Consider the following 22217-nt stretch of genomic DNA (forward strand, 5'->3'; position numbering starts at 1 on the left):
GAGCCTTGTGTAGCTTGCTGCCACCACTGCAACGTGTTCGGATAAGTTAAGCCCAGTGATTTCACGTCAAAACCTCTGACACGTTCAGTTATAGCTTGATGGGATAAATACCGAACTTCGAAGTGAAGTGAAATCAATTAACAGAATTACATGAAGTGATTTGCAGCTCCTCTCGACTATAGAAGTGATATGAACACAAGAACAGTCTAATGCGCAGAAAGGAAGTCTTATCACATGCGCTCTCTTCTTCCGAGAAGCCCTCGTTGAAAGTAGGCCCTCTTTTTTCTATCGCACTGGAGAGCCACGCCTAACGGAATGTTTTGCAACATGTCGAAGCTACGTCGTCTGTTAGGGACAGCTCAGTCCTCTCATTCCTTGGGGGAGCAATCAGCGGCGGGCTCGAAAAACTGCACTACACTGAACGTTTGTCAACATTTTGCTCCAGAGTTTGGGAGTGCCCCGATCCGAGCGCAGTCAGACAGGAAACCGTGAGGGGGTATGTGGCGTGCCCGAGTCTCTGGTCGCTGGCTGGACGTTAGGCGTGCACCACAAGGCTGCGCGCTGACGGGTTGGGCAGAGTGGCGGCGGCGTCATTTATCACGCCTCTAACGAGCGGACGCTTCACCTTGGGCCGCAGCACGTCGCCACCATCGATGCGACGAGGAAACGCGGAACTCGTCTCGGCTGGAATCTGCACGCGCGGCCCTGGCGCGCACGTCCCGTGGTCGCAGCGACGAGGCGACCCTGAGCCGTGCCGACGGGTCGAACCAACAACGCAGCGCGTGATCGTTTAGCTTTACTTTTTTTTTTGTCTCGCGCTGCGGACTCGGCTGTGGCCGACTCGTGCGCTGACGTCTGTCCCGAGACCCGCAGCGAGAAAAAGAAATTTGCTTCGCCTGTGGAGATGTCATCACTCGAGTAACTATATCCGTGATGCGCGTGGGGTATGGGGGACCTGGACAAAGAGTGTTCTAGTGAACACATTGCTGGGGAAGTCCGCTGACAGCGTCTCAAAGGCGTCGTATTCGTTTTCGCAATACTGCGAATGGCTCAGTATATACCTCGTGTGATCGCCAGCAATGACGCACCCACTGAAAAGGACTTGCCGGCTATTAATCATGGTAAACCGAGTATATTTTGTTATCTTTGACTGGAAAAACCAAATTTCGTGTTCTCGCTTGTAGGCTGGTATAGCTGGTTTTATTAGGGCAGCTGACTTGTCTTTACGCAGGCAGGTGTGTGTTTGTCAAAAGATCCATTAAGTAGGTCACGGATATGACTGCATCATTCGGCACTGCAATATTGATATTGGGTCACATCAGATCAAGTTGAAAGAAATGTGTCTCGTACAGCAAGATAAAGAAAAGCAAGTCGAAAACAATGCTCCCGTAAATCAGCGGGCAAAAAGGAACTAACATACGCCTGTATTCAACGATAAGATCTTACTTTATTATTCTTTTTTTCCTTCTACTAGCGGCTGCAACGTCATCGAGGATAGTTTCAGCCAATAGGATAGTTTCAATCAATGTCACTCGTCGGTCCTGTAATAAATGTGGAGCGCACAGCGACGAAGAAACAAAATAAGAATTGGGGGCCAAAAAATTGTGCCTGCTCGCCATTATTCCCCTTCCCAAAGCCACTAGTGATTATATCACTTAACTGACACGAATCGGCAGAGAGCGCGCATACGTTGTCGCTTGCGTTTCTTCAGATGCTCGGACCCTCCAAGGAAGGGCCACTTCGAACGTTTCGGCCATTGCATCACTGTCCCGAAACGGCAGTGGCAGCAGAAGGCAGTTCGTGACCAGTCAATTAGCCGTGGAGGCGATGGTCGGCGGCACCCGATTTGTCGTTACCAGCGCCACGATCAAGGAAGTGAGGCGGCGGACAATGGCGCCACAGCGACCTTGAATCGCACCAGACGAGCTATACTTAACTCACATCTATACCTGGTGTGTGACTCACACCACAGACGGACTCTTGCCTAGAGCGAGGTACGTGCATCGATCATAGAATCGCCTAAGGCGTGTTTCTTGCGTGTCTCAACAAGAAACAAAGACGGTGTTCGTGAGAGTGGGACCATAACGGTTTTTTTTTTTATTGCGATGTTACCCGATGATGCCGTTGCCGGAGTAATTGAAAGCCTACTTAAAACGTATTACAATCGTTTATGGGGATCTCCGGGAAAGCGTTATTTATTTTCTCTCCTCCGTGCACTCCAAGCGTGACACTTGTGTTCTAGAACCTCGTAAGAGTAAGTCGGATTCCTACCCCCCACCTTCTCTATCCATCACCACCTGGCTCGACTGGCTTGGCGCTGAAGGGGAGGAAGAACCGCGACTTCTGGTCGCCCAGGCGGTCGACATGCTCGGCCTGTAAATTATGGTCGAATAAAATTCTTCTACTACTACTAGAATTACGTTTAGTGGTTACTTGTTGCTGACAGCGGCTACGATGACAGCCTTTACGTAAAGACTGAAAAAGAAAAAAAGTCTTTACGTGCTCTTTCTACACTTGCTAGTCTTTCCATCACCTAAACACACAGTAATGGATAACAGTCCACAGTGTGAAAGACTCAAGTGCTCACCAACGTGCCAAGTGTTCGTGCAACGACAAGAGACCACCGAGGACGATATCTGATCCTGCTACAAGTACGGTGGCGCAGCCTCATACTCCATCGCACGGCATACCCCTGTCGTTCAAGCCTCGTTTCAGTGACTCCTAGATCCCCGCAACCTCTTGGCCTGTACACTACGAAGCGGCCCGTTCACGATCAGAGACCCGTACACAACGCGGGCCGACCCGTGTTGCACGCCGGGTGATCGATAGCGGCCGGACGAGATGCCGGCAGGGAACGGGGTCTGCAGCAGCAGCCAGTGCAGAGGGGGGCGCATCGAAATAACGGTGTCAGCGTGCGAGCCGGACGGGGGGAAGAAAGCACGTGGTGGCGAGATGCAGCGCTCCCAGCTGGCGGTATCCCGTCCGGCCGGTTCTCGCCGCCCGCAGCCTTTTTTGCCGCCTCGGCGGGCGCATGTAGCGGAGAGCGCCGAGGCGCGAATTTAGCCGCCTTGAGCCGCGCGCAGGCCATGCCTCCCCGAGCTGGATGGAAACCGAAACCGGCTCGCGTTTTACAAGGTGGCCTGCTTTGATGGCTCCGGTCTGCGATTGTGAGATGAAAAACGGTCGCCTGTCGCTCAAAAGCATGCTCAAAAGCGAGACACGCAGTATTGACGCAGATAAACAGGATATTCACGTTATACTCACTAGTGCCGCCGCGACGGCATCGTTACGGCGTGCTCGGCTGCTGACCCGAAAGATGCGGGTTCGATCCCGGCCGCAGCGGTTGAATTTCTTTGGAGGAGAAATTCAAGAGGCCCGTGCGCTGTGCGATGTCAGTGCACGTTAAAGAACCCCAGGTGGTCGAAATTTCCCGAGCCCTCCACTACAGCGTCCCTCATAGCCCGAGTCGCTTTGGGACGTTAAACCCCCGTGAACCATAAAAAAAAAAACGTGACTCAATAAAAGTAAAGAGTTGAATAAGCACAAAGCTGCTGCAGCCGTATTTTCCGTACAGTTTACAACCGGTAATTAACTGCAGCTGTGTTTTCAGAGGCAAGGGTAAATATCTTTAGTAGGTGGTGATCGAGGTCGACAGCTTTCCGGCAGCGTTTGTGAATTGTACAGGGATCTCGCCGGGTTCAGTTTAGCAGCGCTAACATCAAAGTGATCTGCATTATTTCAATACACTCCTTCTACGCATACGTCTTGAATAAGATCGCCTGCAAAGAGAAATACACGTAGTTGAAGGAAAATTGGAGCAATAACCTTCTCTTTAAAGGAGCACTTCAGTGCCACTTGCTTGGTCGAGATTTCTGCAAGCCCAGAAAGGCGGCCGAACGAGCAAATATTTGCCGGTGCGTCTCCCTCTCTCCTTAGTTCCATCCACACAGAGTGGATTCCATCATAACGCTGGACAGCGTCAAAAGGGGGCGCCTTAATAGCCGGCTGTAAAAGACGATTCCTGGGCTGTGTCCGCCTGAATGGGCGCTCACGGGCGGCGCGGAAAAACCTACAGCGAGCGCGCCTTTCTAGGTCGCACTTCGAGGAGCGTTCGCCTGCCCGCGAGGCAACCAGGGAAGCCATTTTCGAAAAGGCAGAGCTCGGTCCAGACGCGCCACGAGTTCTACGGCCTCCTCCTGTACACAGCCGTGCTCCCGACTCGTACGAGAGAGAGCACGACGGTTGTTACGAAGTGGTCCGCGCCAAGTATGGGACGAATCGCAGCGCGTTAGGCGGGTGGGCAAACACGGGCGCCGAACGGGAGAAGCGAACATCAGCCGTACCGGGTATGTTCGCTTTTGCGGCACAATGGCTTCCGTGTGTGGAAGAACCGCGCAGGCAAGAAGAGATTGGTGGGCGTGGCAGATACGGTTCCAGACTACCAGAGCTGTGAAGAGAGGAATTCTGCGCAGTGAAGTAAGAGAGAAAACGCCACTGCGTGAACCCAGTAGATTATTCTCCCAGAACGCATTACATAGTACAACAAAGCCAGCCTTGTGTCAATGCACAGTATGCACAAAGCTTGTGTTACTTCCTGTGCTACAAAGCGGAAAGACACAATGTAAACCGGAAGTGGCATGCTCTGATTTGAGGAAGCCACTGTGCGCAGGCTTTGGAGGTTACGTCCTTTCATCGGTATGCCCTTTGTACTCTGCTCCGCACCTCCGAAGGAGGGTTTCAGCTTATACAGTCACTCTAGCAGCTGGGTGAGAGTGCTGATATTTGCATGCCCGGTGATGTAATGTACTAATATAGACGTAGACTGTTCAAACCCTTGCACGTCATACCTTGAAAGTTAAGGTTGCAAGCATGCAGGGAAAGCAATGGCACCCTCAAGCTTGCACATGAATTCGGCGATTTGGTCTCCCCCGTTTCGTATTCCGCATCTAGGAAGGTATTAGTCTTCTCTGTGTACTCTCAGGTTTTTTTCCATCGTACAAACGGTAGAAAAATGTGGAGATAAGTCGTACGCAAAGCGGGACCTCGCCTGCCCAATTTGGCGGCACCCAATGCCACCACGAAGACTTCACTCACAGATGGAGCGACGAATGTCCTGTGGGAAAGACAAGACCATCCGGTCGACATTGGCATGCCTCGTCCACAGCGTGGACAAATTCTTGGAAGATACCCTGGCTTGAGAAGGCCATCCCTTCACACTGTTTACGCCCAGGACACAATACCCCCTTCCGCCCAACCATCATCCGCGAAGGCAACAAACGATACTCTTGTAACGATCGAGTACTGACGATTCATTACAGGGCCGAGCAAGGCAGCCGATTCCCCGAAGTCACAGCCATCGACGGCGGGTCCATCCGGGCTTCTTCGTTCATACACGAACATGCGGCGCGTCTTTGTGGTAACAGAAGAGAACGCCGACCTTCGCAAGTTCGTCGCCGCTTCCGTCCGAGACTTCCTCCTACGACGATTCTCTCCTGGCCGCCAGGGCACCCTTGATCATCCTTACATTCGACCACGTGAGCCGGAATACGAAGCGTGGGTGCTTACCGCCCTCCCACCGTCCCCTGCCTTCCTCGCAAGCAACGCCGCCCACCGCTGTTTCTTGCACCGCTCGACCTTTGTCGGCGTGTCCTCCGCAGTCGCGTACTGACCAAGGGGAAAGAATAGCCCTCGCGAGACGAACAAATATGCCAAGGACACGTCGATCCCCGTCCATGGGACTCCTACTCGTCGTCGAAGCTAGCCAGGGGCATTCCTCGCCTTTCGCGCGCCGTCGCAGTAGCCTGCGAGTGTCGCTCGTCTCGGGCTGCCTGAACGTCTTGCAGGTTCCTGAGCGGGCGCCACGTCCGGTCATTGCCCTCGCGTTCTTGATGGGTCAAACAACAAACAAGGCATCTCCCTCACCGGACGGACAACAATCCACGCTTAGCCACGGCTTCCGAATTTTCCCGAAAAATCCCCCGCCCGGGGCGGGTCTTCGTCAACCCTTGAGCTTAGGCGGCAGAACGTTGGCTACAAACTTTCTCCTTTTCAGCGTCCGTGCAGAAGGAGGATGGCGGGCCGAAGGAATTCCTCAGTTAGTTAGGGGCGGTCCGTCCCCATCGCCGGCTTTGACGGGTCGGCGAGCGTTTCAACCGGCCGCATCGAGCGCTCGTCACCGGCGACGACTAAGTTCGAACACGAGCGCGCCCCCCTCGAGACCGGCCGTGGTTCGAAGAACGGTCGCTAATCCGCCCTAATAGACCGGGCGATCAGCATGGGGTGGCTCCCCCCTTCCCTCTCTAGACGCGTGCCGCCGTCGTCGAAAGTATTGTCGGACATCTTGGCGTGGGGGCCGAGGGCGTTGAACGAGAACCTGCTGTCGCGGAGTACGCGTACATCGATAGCAGCGGTGGTGCCTGGATTGGAGTGAGACATGCTACCTCTTCGGTTTTGTGGAGGAAGAGAAGAGCTCAGGTGCGCTTATTCTGAGCGACGGAGCTGAAGAATCGCTGCAGTTTGCCGACAAGTGATGAACGAAACAGCAGTTAATTGTGCCTTTTGCCACCTCAAAAAAATATTTCGCGTACCTTTGGTTCGCATCGATGTGGACAAAACGTTTTTCTTTTTCCTGTACACAAAGAAGCAACACGCGGCTGGAAATTTCGACCGCTGGTTCCCATCGTATTCGATACGGACGCAAACCAAAGTTTAATAGGACGCATCACACATTTCTTTTTATTTTTTATGTAACTGAAGGGGGAATACGGATTTGTTTAATCGCAACATGTTAGCTAGAGATTAAGAAAGGTTCTTTAACAAGATTTCCAGGATGACGAGAAGGAGACGCCTCACGTCAGCTAAGGACTAATTACCGCTCTGATGGCGGCTAGATAAATTCGAATAGAAGGATTTTATCATCATCGGCAGCTTATTCTCAAACACCATGACGTTAAAGCCGAAGGAAAAGGGAAAAAGGCATACTACGAAAGCGTGGAATGTTGAGCTGTGCGCCGCGCCTTGAACGTCGATGCATTAGCACTCGCGAACCGTTAAGCGAGAACCGAAAATCTTCGAAATGGAAGTGCAAAGGAAAGCTGCAGGAAAAAGAGAGAGAGAGAGAGAGAAAGAAAAAGAGAAAGCGGCAACATGGGCGTGCGATACCGGGCAGTGCACGCACCCAGCGTGCAGCGGCAGACACGGGAAGTCTTCGGCGCTGTGCCTTTCGGGGTCAGGTGGGCGCACGCTGCCCCAAGTGATTCATAATTTTTCGGCGGCTTTTTACCTCGCCTGCGTGGTGCGCCTGCTCGGTCGAGGGGAGATGCCCGCCAGAGAAACAGGACGATGAACGGGCGCACTTTTCCACGATTCAGCGCGGGGGTGGTGGCGACGTTTTCTCGAATCAGGAGGAAAGTGAAACGCTAATTTTTGCCTCGTCGTTCAGGGCGGCGACCTGTGGCGCCCATTTTTTTTTTTTTTTTCCGCGTAGCTCGTACTTGACTCCTTTTTCTCGTACTCCTTTCACTTCTTGAAGCCTGTGAGGCGGTGACAATTAGATGCTGCACATTCACGCGTTAGGAGTCTTGCATCCCGAAAGGAGACGGGGCTGCCAACGGGACACGAGTGTGGCATGGTTTTCGGCACGTAACTATACGACCCGTTACGAGCGTGCTGTTGGGACGGCGAACGACCTCTTTATGTGGCACTTTCGCGTTACGTGAGAGGGCCGTAAACATGGCAAGACTCGTTTTGAGTGATGTAAGTTATGTCGTGGAGGTGACTGACTGCGTAGGTTAATCAGGTCAGTGCACTCAAATGTGGCCCACCCCTTGCGTCGTTGAACTGCTCTTTCAATGCAGGTCGTGCGAACGACCACGCAGGTTTTGAATGGGATAAACTTTGAAGTCGCCTAAGGCGGCGTAACTATAATATCATACGATTTCAGCAGCGCGAACACGGTTAGGAAAAGACAGAAGGCGGACAGGCTGCTGAAATCGTATGGATTCCCACCAACTAGCCCGCCAGATTGTGTTATGTAACTATAATATCTATGGCTAAAATAATTATGGAGCGTGTGTGCGCGCGCAATAGTGTAATTTCTCGTTTTGTAACCCCGTTCCTTCTCCAGTTGCTTACTCTCGTCGCAAGACTGCGACACAGCCTCTTTACTGTGGTGTAAGTTTCATTTTTTATACTCTTATGGGATTTCAACTTTTTGTGAAGCAAATGCTGCTCGCTGTATGTGTATTTTCCTGATACAAGCTGCAGAAACCTCTTCCTCTGCTTTCGTCTGCTTAGATTTGACGTCTTCATTTTTGCTGAAAAACCGTAAAGTAGCTGAAGCCCTGACAGCACAAGCTGCAACTATCCTATAGTGTGTTCAACAACACTGGGGCTCTGTTGACCAAAATATATTGAATACGTTGCCAAGGGATAAATTTTTGTATATGCTGTCAATGCCAGAACCCCAGAAAAAATTCTGGACGCCTTATTGGTTCCTCTTGAACGTCAACTGTAGTAAGGTAAGGTACATTTTCATCACTCGTTCAAAGTTAAACCCTAGAATAAGCCGCCGCTGGCCGAAAAAGTAAAAAAAAATACCGGCATTTCTTTATTCGCCCTACTGCATATAAGTGACAAGTAGACTGCGTGCCGAAAGACACAGCGTCTGAATACGCGGTTATCGTACGCCGACACCCACACACAGAGAAAAGTGGCAATTTCCGGAGGAGTGCCCGCACTGGCAGTTATCGCAAATTACGGTCATCTCGGGACGAAAACAACGAGGCGGCGGAAATTAAAGATCCGCTGAAACAACCTGCAATTTTCACCTCCGTTTCTTCGTTTCGCCCTCTTTCCCTACTCGCGGCAGTGCAAGCGATCTTGGAGCCATACAATGTAGACGAGGCACAGCGTACGCAACGCGCTCAGTGATTGGTTAACCATGCTTCCTCACGACACTCTTTCTTACACTTAATATTTTTCTTTTCATACGCTCGCGAAAGCAGTTGCTCTTCTGTGGTCATGAAAACGCTGCAAAGGAACCGTGCCGTCGCCGCCATCTTTCGCTGGCTTGCTGCGACGTTTGCGTTAGGACCGTAACGTTTCTGCGCTTGCAGATTGTTCCAGTGGCCTGTATGAGCCCCTCACGACGGCCCTGCCTCCTCTTGCGAACGGCTCTTTTCACTGTGCATATAAGCGAGGAGGAAAGGCTGTACGCCTGTCCTTGCTGGTTTTATAGAGGACGCTGTGTGCGTCAGAGATTGATATCGTGGCTGCGAAACTTAGCTGTCTATGCTCTTGTTCAACCCCGTCGGCTGCCAGCTAGGAATGCGAGCTCTGGACCCTAGAGCCACCCGCGTACAAATGCAAAGGCTGCACTAAAAAAATGTCGATGTCCCTCGACGTAGACGGAACGCTACAAGAAACGAATATTACTGGGTTTTTAATTGCGCAAGATCTTTAAATTAAGAAGAAAGTGGCGGCTGTAGTTTCTAACTTCTTGAAACAAAAAACAAAAGTCGTTTTAAACGTACCCGCTCATCATTGTAAAGAAGGAACTTTTAGAATGATAATACCCAGCATAAATTACCACTACACCTCTTACGCGATAGAAACTAGCATAATCTGGACCGTTAAAGCGATGATACGGAGCCTAAATTATTACTACGCCTCTTACGCAATAAGAACTAGCATAATATGACATAAGAAGACCTGCTGCATGCCTTCTGTCGCAAAACATTCAGTTCGTTCGAAGCAGAACTGTATTGCTTGAAAAAAAAAAAAAAATGTTCTATGAGGTGAGAGCGGCTCTGCGTTGACAAAAGAACATGCGTTTAGTCCCTTCGTTCCTTATCGGTGTTAAGAAATGTACAAGTCTTTGACGATATAAGCGGTAAATGAGCTGAACTTGCTCTAGGGGCCCCGCTCTAAGGGAACAGTTAAATGGAAACCTCGCATTTGAATAACAACAACAAAAAGATGGTGAAAACGAAGAGACGAAGATTACAAAAGTACGCTCGCACAAATATACGCAAAGTAGACAATGCCAAGTACACGCTCGCAGCGGCGACAAGAACTGATGACAGCGACACTTAACGGCGAACACACAATACCACTGTGTTCAGTGCAGCTCAGCACAAAGTTACGAACATGCGGAGTTTTTAAGCTCAAGCGGCCGCTGCAAAAAAACCTGCTCAGTCGTGGCCCTGGCTTGCGGAAACACCGGCGCATTCAAACTGTGCAGAGTGGGCGGGAACACAATGAGATCATTAGTGAATTGTCCGGCTTAAATTACGGAAGCGTCGCGTAAAGCTAACAAACGCAATTACCCTGTCGCGCATGCCCGCTGATACCTGCGTGGACACGACCTTTGGAAGCCATTAGCGTATTAGGCTAACAGCACGCCGCCTTAACAATGGACCCCAGAGGACGCGGGAAAAGCAGTTCCGTAACATCGGTAATTGCCCTTCTCCGCGCCGTGAGAGCCGCGAAGCGCTGACAGGCAGAACGGGAGCCGCTTTATTGGACCGCGTCAGAACCGTGTTGACGGTGCAAAGAACTGAAGCCGAATTACACAAACACCCGGAGAGATTACAGGCTTGAAGCCTGTGCAGAAGTACCAAGCTACAGTGCTTGATTGATTGACGGGAATGCTATCGCTGTGGCACATTAAAAACCAGAAAAAAGAAAGAAGCGGAGAAATAGAAGAACGGTTATTTGGACCTCATGGTCGCCTTTCGAATGTGTACCCCTGCCGTTGGCCACTGAGACATCCACTTCAATCTTTTTTTTTTTTTTAGACGGTATTACATCAGGCAGTTTAAGTTCTGTAATCGACATAAAAGTGGGCGTCACCCTTTCTCCAGTACTGCGCTGGAGATTCTTGACATCTGAAGCAGCCGTACAGCGATGCACCTTCTACGCTGGCTAATTGTGATTCAGCAGTACAGAAATACGGGCGAATTGGCGAGGACTCATCGCAACAAGGAAACAGCTCAGACACGAGAAAAAACAAAAGTAACACTGGGACGAACACAGCGCTGGGTCTGTCCCTTTCTCTTGGTTCGTTCCACACTAACGCAGTTTCCTTGCTGCAATAGTTTCGCTTATTTAGCTTCACTGGCGAAAGGCTCACAGCGAAAGGCCCATGGAACTGCAGTCGAACCTAATTACAACGAAGCGGTTTGTAGCAAAATAATGGATATAATGAAGGAATGAAGATTCCTCTAGTATGTTCGGTCAACACGGGCTATAACGAAGCTACGGCTATAACGAAGTAATGGCCGAGCTCCCTCAACTTCCTTATAATCAGGTTCAACTGTATAGCACACATATGGCGCTCGCGTCGCCAGACATACTATATATTCTTGCGTTGAGGAGGCGAGCGGACGCGTGGTAGACGCACCTACATTCGCTTGAGCGCGGCGCATGCAATGTCGCGGAAACATCATCGCCCAGCTGAAAAGAACCGCGGGCAGGCACATAAGCGTTTCCGTTGGCGCCAGACGTTCCAGGGAGACACAAATGATTCTTCGGCGCGACGGCGTGGCGCTCGCGGAAAAAAAAGCCTCAATGCCGGGCCTCAGCAAATGGTTAGGTTTCTTTCTCGGCGACAAACCACTGCACCGGGCAAATCCTTCTTTCTTGCACTTTTGAAGCCCGCGTCCCCGCAAAACGACCGCCGCGTGCTGCATTCACGAACGTGGCTCGCAGGTGAAACCTGTTCCACTCGTTACGCCTACGCCAGAAGCTGGACGTTAACGCGCAACACTTTCCTAGTGTCGCGACCTGCCTGTGCGCATGACGACAAAAACAATAACGACAAAAAAAAAAGACGTTAACTCAAGGTTTTTCTTAAAAACAAAACTTGCGGGCAGTACTGGATCACAATCTTGAGAGGTTTTACTGGAAGGATTGCCGTGTGTTTGCTGATAAGTTCCAATTAGTATTTGAGTGTACGCTTTCTGTATTGCTTTCAAGATAGAGGTAGTGAAAAGAAGCAAGGCAACGATTTAGCGAGTCGCTGATTTAAGAGAAGAAATATTACTGTTTTGTGGTCTTTGATATGTTCCGCCTTTTTTTTTTTTGCATGGCAATGAAATGACTGCAGCTTATCTTGCGTACTGGAGGATGAGAATACAGACTGCAATTATTACTTCCCCGTACTACAAGTATGATTTGTACTGCTAGCGTAGCTCCTTTCTGCGTTAGTTCAACTGCACGACGCTAAGAGCTCACGTACAAAACATTTCACTTGCGCTGGATTCAGTGGCTGTGCAAGGTTTGTCCTGATGATCAGGATAATTGGCGAATAAGTGATAGATTAGGTGGCCTGGCGGAACGAAAGTATTAAGCTGTCTTTCTTGTAGGGAAAAAAGAATAATCAAGTAGGGTAAAAGAAAGCGGAATTTTGCAATTTCCGTTTCAAGGCAGAGGAACAGTATTGCAGCAAACGGAGCTCGCGGTTTCAAATTCAGCGCTGTTGGACAAGTATATCGTTGTAAAGCGTAGCAGAAGCTTCGCAGGGCTCATTACCGAAGGGATAATTTGGCTTATAGTGAGCGAAAGCTGTTAAACACCTGACAGCAATCACGAAGCGGAAATGCTTATTTAACACTTGTCGAAACTGAGTGGTGTCGTGTACGGCTGTACGCCAAGGAGTGTGAGAAATCCAAAGCAGTATCACGGGACGAATTGCGCCATACTGGACTGTGACCTGAACTGCCTTCGCCTTTCCGTGGCTCCTTATTCTTCACCCTTCAAAATGCTACGAAATATCATCCCGAAAATTTTTGTTCATTTCCTGCCTCGTAAGAGTAGGAGCGGCCAATGCGACCTGGAATCAAAGGTGAAACCCTGTTCTAAGGCCTAGATTGCCTCGACCAGACCAGGCACTACAGCGCGGTCCTGAATATTGTGCTAAATACTGTCAGTGAGTGATCATCTATGTGGAGCTAACAAGAAAAAGAACAGCATTTTGCTTAGCTGTTATTTTACATATTGCATATAGTGCAACACTAACAATCCCATCAGAGGTGCGTATAAAATCATTCAACTCTCAGCTCACTTGTACAAGAGTTTTGGCACTTTCTTGCCTCAAGTCCAACACAGGCAAAATTTTCGACCACGTACAGCGGATTGAACCAGGCACCTCACCTATGTTGTAGGAACGCGTTCACTCAGATGACCATGGATAATCTATGATATAGAGTGAATAGGAAAGACAACAATGTATTCGATGCGACTCACCCACAAGTTAGGTCGCGAAGTGCTTGGTCTCCTAAAAATCCGTCAGGAATCCGCGTAAAGGGTACAGGCCGACCGGCCGCTTACACCAACCAGACACCCGTCCACAAACACACACACCAAACGGAGCGCTGCGGTCCGAAGCGACATGCAGCACCAATGTCGGCCGCCAGAGATCACCGTCAATTCGCCGTCGCCGCCACTAACGATCGAAGACCGAACGGGACTCTGTCGAAGCTCAGGCGAGAACACGTCTCCGCTGATGGCACTTCCGAGGTACTCGGCCGGGGAACACCACGCTGTCCAAGCTGGGCTGGAGCGCGCGAGCGCGTGCACTCGGCGTCGACGACGTTTCGGCTAGGCGAAACCGTTCTCCCCACCGGGCGGCGAGCGCTGGCCGAAAAGCGGGACGCGGAGAGGCAGCGGCAGCAGTCCGCCGGAGCGACTATCGTCGAGCGACTGGATTCGGCGCGCTGCCGCCTTCTCCATCACCTACGCGGCGCCCAGTTTCTTCGTCCTGTTCTCTTTGTTTTCCTCTCCGCTGCTGCCTTTCCCCTTTCGTCAGTCATGCCAAAGTAGCGCTCGCGACCACGTGACTAGGTGAGGCTCCACGACGTCACACGCGACGTCACCGCCGCGCAGAAAGCGGCCGCCACGCGAGAAGAAGAGGGAAAGAGGGGGGGAAGACCTGCGCTTACTGGCGGCAGGAGAAGAAAGCGACGGTCCTCTCGGCGGGCAGGTTTCTCTTCCTTGGGCGCGCTGCTGTCCAGTCGGTGGACGCGCACCGCCGCGGCAACTCGTCTTGGGCGACGACAACGACTGTGAAGGACACGACGGGCGGACCACTGTGGCAGTCCGCGTAGCTCTCCGGCTATCGCTGCCGACAATGCCTTCGTACGAACAGGCTGCGAGTTCAATTCAACAGTGATTCGAATCCTCTGCAATTTATTTTGAGATCGTACCTATGTAGCGCGGAATTTAAAATGAATCCGAGACTTCTGTCTGCTGATTCGGCGAGGAAATGAGTGGCTGTCGCTTCAGCGGGGAATACAGCGATCAACGTAATAACTTCGATCGCCATCGGCTCAAGGGAAGACAACGTACTGAAGAGCGCCATGCTGACTACGCTTTGGCTCCGCAAACAACTGCAGGTTCCAAATTTTGAGAGGTGTTGTTAACGTTTTGAACGAAGTCACATGTATCATTTTGGACCAACGGTGATAAGTATTCCTCTTGTAACATAGTCTATCAACAACGTCAAGAAACTGGCGTTATTTTGGCGCTCTGAAAGACCCTGTTAAAAGTAAGTACTGAAGTTTCAGCGCATTATACCACAGAGAGAGCAACCAGTTGAAAGTTACGCGTTGACAATGTTCTTTGTATTTCAAATTTCGCAATCCGCACTTTGCCGACACTGTGAAGCGTGCGTTCCTACTTTCAAATTTCTGCAGCGCTACAATCTAGACAGTATAGACTACTGGGAAGCATCAGTGCAAACATCACTTTCGCCGCTTTGAGTGTCACCACAAGCCAACGACCGGACTGTGTGAGAGTGGAGACCACCTGTGACAAGAGTATATGACCGTGGCGCCAACGAGATATTAGACACGTGGTCCGCTATGTGAGCTGCGTTCTTCAAGTCGTTTGCGAGCAGGAAACCCACACGTCCACTGCGGTCCTATTTTACTTGCAACTGTTCTTAACGGGGCGGAACTTATTTGCTCAAATGAAGGAAACAGGAAATGTTACACAGCCAGAACTGCACGCAGTCGAACAAATACAAAGAAAAATAAAATGATGTAAGACGTGTTACTAAACCTCCAAGCCACATTAACTCTCTACGTCGTGTGTGGTTAGAATTGAAGACGCTCATTAAAATAATCATCTACTGAAGTAGCAACGCTATTCCTCACGTAATCCTTCATATCTTGACCTTTGAGGTCTGTTCGGAAATAAAAAAAGGCAATTATCTGAAAATAAAAAGAAGGAAGTGGTGGAAAGGTGTAGTAACAACATAGCCTCTTTGCACAAGCGCAAAACTGTACCTCATCTCTGTTCAGCGGTTGTATTCTCACAGCTTCCTTTGTTATATGGACATGCACCAACAGCCCAACGGCGTGTCTTTAGCAGCGAAGATTATACTATCACGCTCTTACATCGGCCATCTCACCGTCCGTGTATTGACCTTTCCCTCCGAGCCAGCTTCGGGGAACGGTCTGCCCAACGTCACACCCATTGCCGATTGGTGCACAATTACCCGCAGCAATCATGTGTGTCACGGCTGCGTTTACGACGTCTCTCCAGGTGCGAGGCTCGGTTGCCGGAGGCGATGGCCACACATATCGTCCTTCTCCGAAAGTAAAAACAAAACAAAAAACCCAAAGAGCCCTATTCCGGGAATATCGGAGCCACTTCTATACAACTTCGATCCAGAATAACGCGGAATAGCCGTTTATTACGCGGCCACCTCACATATTTCTCGCTGTGTGGCTGTTTCGGAGCGAGAGCCAGGGAACTGCCGCTTTAACTATATGCAACAGCCGCAGTGAGAAGGTTGGCTATTCTTGGCCGCTCGCAGGGGACGGTGTCCGCTGCATAGTAACCGACATCACAGCAACCGCCAGGTAAGGACGAAAGAAAATTAACGAAAAAGAAGACGCAGATTGCGACCAAATTGCCCCCGCGTCAATCAGTTTCCCGCGCATAGTTTGGCCCCGTCCATCGTTCTCCGCCGTAACTATCAGTTTCGTCTCCGTTCCGTAGCGTCTTCCGCAGGAAGGCCCGACGCTCGCTTCGAGCCGAAGCGATTCTCCGCGCTTTCGCTCGTATCTGCACTGCGTCCGCGCTGCGTCCGATGATGCCGGCCGAGCGGAGTCTGAGCGGAACGAAGCCGGCCTGATTTACACCACGTTTTGTCTCCGCCTTTGCAACGCGCGCTGCGCGTTTCGTGGGAAAGTACGCGGCGAGCTGCGGGCAGCGAGGCGGATGGCTGACGCGGTTAGCGTCGCTTCGCCGCCGGGCTCTTTTCCACGAGCTGCGTCGCGCACTGCGCGGTCGAGCTGGACTGCTCCGAGCAACTTTCACGCTTTTTCGTCCCACTGGCGGAGATCTTTGCTGTCGGCGATTGGCGGCGCACTGTGCGCAGGTGTGAAGGCGCTACGCTGGTTTCGCGGTGAACTAGGAAGCACTCAGCGCTTGCCACACGTCGCTGGATGGAAGAGTGGGAGGACTCGTTTGCGTGCTTCGTATGTGCGAGTTAGCCGGTTGATATGCGCGAAGCTGCGGAGCTCAACATGTCGTAACTACAAGCTCTTGGCGCAAGTTGGTGTGATGTAATCAGTCTAACTGCTTTTATTATCAGTTAATAATAAGGGAGTAATTACTCATTGACATCCACCCGAGCGCAGCCAAACGGCTACAAAGGGAAGCTATACAGCTTTCACAGAAACTTCGTAGTTAAAGAAAAATTCGTCCTGGTTCGGGGTTCGAACCCGGGACCACCGCTTCACCGGAGCAGTCGCTCTACCAACTGAGCTAACCAAGACAGGTCGATGTCAATGAGTAATTACTCTCTTATGACAAATCTACTCCACCTTGGGGGATTCCCCTAAAACATTTGACCATTATCAGTTAATGAAATGATATTTCGTTTAGACGACTTGTCGTGTGCCGGAACGTATTTAAATATCACGGATTTTTGCGCTTTTTGGGCTGACAAAAGTAGCGGGTTCGATCCCGGCCGCGCCGGTCGCACTTCGATGGGGGTGAAATGCTACAGAGGCCCGTGTATGTGAAATGTGAGTGCACGTTAAAGAACCCAGGTGGTCGGAATTATCCGGAGCCCTTCACTGCGGCGTTCCTCAAAGCCTGAGTCGCTTTGGGACGTCAAACGGCGTAAACTGTAGAACATGAACTTGGGCTGGGAGAATACGCAGTTCTTTTTGGTCGGTCACCGTGAGTTTCTGTGACACACCACGCCGAGAGAACGATCCCGGTGATGAGGCCTTTGGAGCTATTCTCGATCTACCAATGGAGGTTTTGCAGGATTGGACCAAAACAGCAGTCGGAATTTAATCAGTGCGTTACTGTGGACAAGTCTTCAGATAACACCTATCGATGAGCGCGCGCGTTTTCGTTAACTTCAAACGTAGTAATCCGACTCTTGGACATTAGCATGCCAACCTGCTCGTTCACGAAGGGCTCACAATTAACAAAACGCTTTGTCAGTTACGTTAAGTCGGGGGCCATTGCCTGTTGTGAGTGCTATGTGGAGCATCTGTTCGTGCAATAAAATAGTGCTCATCAGCTGCATTTGGTTTCACAGTGTTTACCAACACACCTAATTGTGATCAACGCTAAATTTACGCCAAAATGTGCCTGAGATTTAGCTTTTTCTCTTTTGTTAGCTTAATCATCGCTTGCAGAGATTCTAGCGCTGCGTTCCGCTTTGCACCTTCCCGTGCGCTTACTTGTTTACTTTCACATTTGAATGCTCAAGCCACCTACTTTTTTGCTTTCCAGTTTGACTCCATGAGGTGTAAACGAAAGAACCGCGTTCATATTTACGCCAAACGCAGCTTAAACATATCTTTCTCAACAAAGCGAGATGAAAAAAAAAAAAAAACGAGAGGTGCGGCTTTGCTGCACTACTGGCGTGTGTTGCAAAAAAGCACTACATTCAGTTTCATAAACAGAAGTGGGGAGGGGTGGCGCATGGTACTTATATATTCTTGCGGTTAGCAGTGATGCCAAAAATGGCTTTTATTTTTTTAACCATGCTGGCAGCTGATAGAAATCCTTTCTGGGTCTGGAGTCCACCAGGACTCAGCGGTTGTCACGGGACTACAGAACGGATTGGCTGATAGGGCGTGAAAGCAACATTCCTTCCTCATAGGGAGAAGACTGTGGTGATGGGAAAGGCGCGGTAACTGTTACGTAAAAAAAAAAAGGGAGCCAAAATTCATCAGTGGCTACTGCCCAGTTTTCGAACAAACGTGCTGACGACTCGGATCCCCGCTCAAGTAGCACTGTGAGCTTCTTTTTTCATTTCTGCATTCGTTACCTAACCATGCTGACGGAAGGTCCTCGGCGATACCCAGTGAGGACCTCGAGTGTCTGTGGACTGTGGGACGCAACTATTGACGGGTGATAGACTATATAGGGGAGGCCGTTTTGCGTGGCTTGCCGAGACTCCGTGACAAGTATGCGAAAATCTGGTTTGCTTCTTGCTGAAATTTATTTGTCCAAAGCTAGGTGAAGCAGGTATAGCACATGGACACTTGCAGAAACGATGCAGCACTTTGCTTAAATAAGATGGACCTTCCGACTGCCGCGGTGGCTCGCTATTTAAGGTACTTGGCTACTGATCCGGAAGACGTGGGTACGATCCCGGCCGCGGAGGTCGAATTTCGAGGGAAGCGAAAGTCTTAGAGGCCCGCGCACTGTGCGATGTGAGTGCACGTTAAAGAACCCCAGGTGGTCGAAATTTCCGGAGCCCTTCCCTACGGCGTCCCTCATAGCCTGAGTCGCGTTGGGACGTTAAACCCCAATAAAATTATACCAAGAAGGACCTTCCTGAATTGTTTTTTGGCCTACAGATCAGGATACAAAATGGCATGAAATTGCATACACGAAATTACCAGGAATAAGGAAGAGAACGACAGGAATCTTAAAATAGGATAAAGCGTTGGAGAAAGAGGAAGACAGACAGAAAGTGGAGATGACAACGGCAACACTTTCAAAAGAAGACTAGTGTTATCCTTGAAAACGATCTCTTTTTATAAAGTGACCCCTTTTTTCTTTTCATTAGTAACGGTAACTGCGACTGGCCACGTATGTAGCTTCTCTTTACAGCTGTGGACGTTAGTAACCTAAATTGCGGTAGTTAAATGGTTTGTACCGACGTAATGGTGCCGACAATGGGGTCATAGAGAGGTTTTCGCCTATGTCGGGACGCCATTGTCAGGTCACTGAGTATAAAGGGTATACGCGAGGTTCTGCGTGGCGACGGAGGACAGGCAGACCATATATCTTAAACTGGCCGCGGTGCGCTGCCTGTCCGGCTCCGCCAGCGAGCCAGGGTCGCTGAACTTCAAACACGGGCTGCTCAATGCCTGCCGACGAGGCGAATGACACTCACGGCAGGACTCCTCACGCTTCGCAACGGGCGGAGTGGCCCGGCGCTCGGAACTGGACTGGCCCACAGGACTGGACGGAAGAACTGTGGGCTCCACTAGAAGTGCGGAAGGTACAGCCGGGCAAATCTTTAGCTGGCGTGCGTGGCGGCCGCTTTTTCTGTGCTCCTGCGCTTTGGGACGAAGCAAACTTGCGGAAAGCTCAATATTAACCACGGGGCTAGTGAGCTTGTGCTTAAATTTGATATTTTCGCAAGTTTGCTTCGTCATAAGCTGCAGGAGCACCGAAAACGCGGCCGTCACGCACGCCAGCTAAAGATTTGCCCGGCTTACTATTGGCCAGCTGTTTTAGCGAAAGTTGCACTGAAGGACTGGCTCGATTATTACACGTAGGGGCTGTTAAATGTGGCAGCTTCTCTGTATTTGGTTTCTTGGAGTTGTGCGTCGGTAAGGGCGCTGAAGTGTCGGAGTCAGTGCATCAGTCAGGCACTGGCAGTTTGGGTCAAGCTTGTAAGATGTGCTCGACCCAAAAGGCGACCAAAACAGTCTAATTAATAAACTTTAGTGTTGGGATATAGACTATTTTATAAATTGAATAGCTCGTCGTGAAGAAACCTTAGGGGGCAGCCAAGGTGCTGTATGGCTATGCCTACGGTACCACCGTCTCTGCTGAAGGTACAGTGTCGCCGCAGTTTTCACCTTTAAAGGCACTCGAGCGTCAAAACACCCAAAAGACAGGGTTGCCTTCAGTGACAACAGTAGTTACAAAAATACCGATTTCTTTTTTCTATGGGCATAATTTGGAGAAATAGTTCATGTTGCAGTGGGAGGGGGGGGGGGGGGGGGGTTCTAGACGTCCACAGCCTTTTTATTAGCTCCTTAAAGAGCGTGGATAAAAAATAAAGTGCGATGATTTTTTTCTTCTAAAATGATATTCAAAGCCTGCTACGTGGCCAACTCTATTTGCTGCTTCAGACGTCACAGGCTCATGACAAAATCAGCTCAGCGGCTGGGTTCGACTGGGAAGGTCAAATACATGGCATGTATAAATAAATTCATTTATTGCAATTCTTTTTTCATGCATATGCAGCGAAGTTATTGGTGTTGTGAAGCCATAGTCTGTTCCTAATCCTCTTGTAGCCTTGTATGTGGACGTTTGCATGTTCAGTCACCTCCGAACCTGTGCCTGCTTTCTTTTCGTGGCATTAAGCACGCCACCGTGTTGCTGCTCTTTGTACGCGTATTCTTTAGTAAGTGTTGATGTCCGGGCGCGCTGCCTTGAAGTTTGAGCAATAATGTCTTTTCTGTCACCTTTTTCCAATGTTTCAAAACGGGGCGTCCTGGGGCATGAAAAGCGGTTTCTAAGGGGTGTAACTGCACTTGTTGGCCGTTTCATGCACGGTGCTGATACACTGAAACACCCGTTATTATGGGTGTCTAAAAAACCCCACCGTATTAGAACCTAACAGCAAAAAAAATCTTTGTTTTGGAGGCGAGGGAGTGATTTCTATACGCCACAAAACATCATAAAATGTGAGAAATGCATGGTCGATGTGATACTGGTTGGAAGTGTTATCTTGAAAGATGGTTCAACATCGGAGTGTGGTGCGGAGCAAAAAAAAGGGGAAGGGTGGTGGCGAGCTGACTGTCGAATTATATATGTTCGCTGCGAACCGAGAGTGAAGCGTGATAAAACTACAGGCTGATACCTCGTACCGAAAAAAACGAACGAAATGTACGCCTTCTGTGCCTCATCGTGACCGGCACATGGCTGCGGAACAAATTGTAACATGAACAGAAAGTCTGTCGTGCTCGCTCAATCGCTCGCTCGCTCGCTCGCTCGCTCGCTCGCTCGCTCGCTCACTCACTCACTCACTCACTCACTCACTCACTCACTCACTCACTCACTCACTCACTCACTCACTCACTCACTCACTCACTCACTCACTCACTCACCACTCACTCACTCACTCACTCACTCACTCACTCACTCACTCACTCACTCACTCACTCACTCACTCACTCACTCACTCACTCACTCCGTGTTCACTGACCACGGGGTGCAAGCCGGGCAGTGACGTGCTTACTTCCGTTTTTGTGACCACAGGAAGAAACGGTTTTTAAACGACGCATGCTTCGTTTCATGTGTTCTTCGCGCTGCCTTCGGCGCCCTTCAACACACCGTGGAGGAGGCACTTTCGCTTTCAGCGCAGCTTCACTTTCCCAGCCCAACCATTATTCTGGAACCACGCGGGGCCAGTTTTAACTCCGCAGCGAATGCACTCGCTGCGAGGAAAAGAACAAACAAACAAAAGGAATCCGCGGAACTCGACAGCTATACGACTGCAAGCCGCGCGTACCGGCGAGTGGTTAGCGCTGCCGGCCGTCACATCCCGGCCGGAAAGACATCTGTTTCGCGCTGTATGCGTCCGACGACCCTTCCGGTCCGACGGCCGCGTGTGGCGTATTATGCGCGCCGTTTCACCGCACCTCTGCCGCAGTAACATGGCGGTCCACACTAACCGCGAGGTATCCCGCAGGCATCCTGTTTCGCCGCGTTTATGGTCTTGCAGCCAGCGCGTGAAGCGCGTTCTCTCCGGTGCGATCAACAGCCGCGTAGGCAACGCGTGGGGCCCGCATATATTTGACTTGCCTTTTTTTGCCCGCCATTTTGCCACCCTTCGTTGTTCCTCCCGTACAGCACTTAGAAGACGTCCCACGTTGGGATGAGAGGTGGACGTGTACGGGACGTGCGATACTTTTTTACTTGCTTCTGTAAGCGGTGGGTCGCGAAAGCGCATCCGCTGGTTTCGTTAGGTTCGGACCAGTTCCGTCTAT

General features: G+C 50.5%; 1 protein-coding gene across 3 annotated transcripts in view; it reads right to left on the reverse strand.

Moving 5' to 3' along the window:
- Positions 1–22217, reverse strand: part of exp (expansion) — a 302399-nt gene that overhangs the window by 191659 nt on the left and 88523 nt on the right. The window contains exon 1 of one of the 3 annotated variants that reach the window (XM_089561684.1): positions 13249–13762. The exons of the other annotated variants lie outside the window; for them this stretch is intronic. The gene's annotated coding sequence lies outside the window, so the exon portion shown is untranslated. Of the gene's footprint in view, positions 1–13248; positions 13763–22217 lie in introns of those variants that run through there. 3 annotated transcript variants of the gene reach the window in all.

This window comes from Amblyomma mixtum, chromosome 1, assembly GCF_055824585.1.
Source record: "Amblyomma mixtum isolate Tamu chromosome 1, ASM5582458v1, whole genome shotgun sequence".
Lineage (NCBI taxonomy): Eukaryota > Metazoa > Arthropoda > Arachnida > Ixodida > Ixodidae > Amblyomma > Amblyomma mixtum.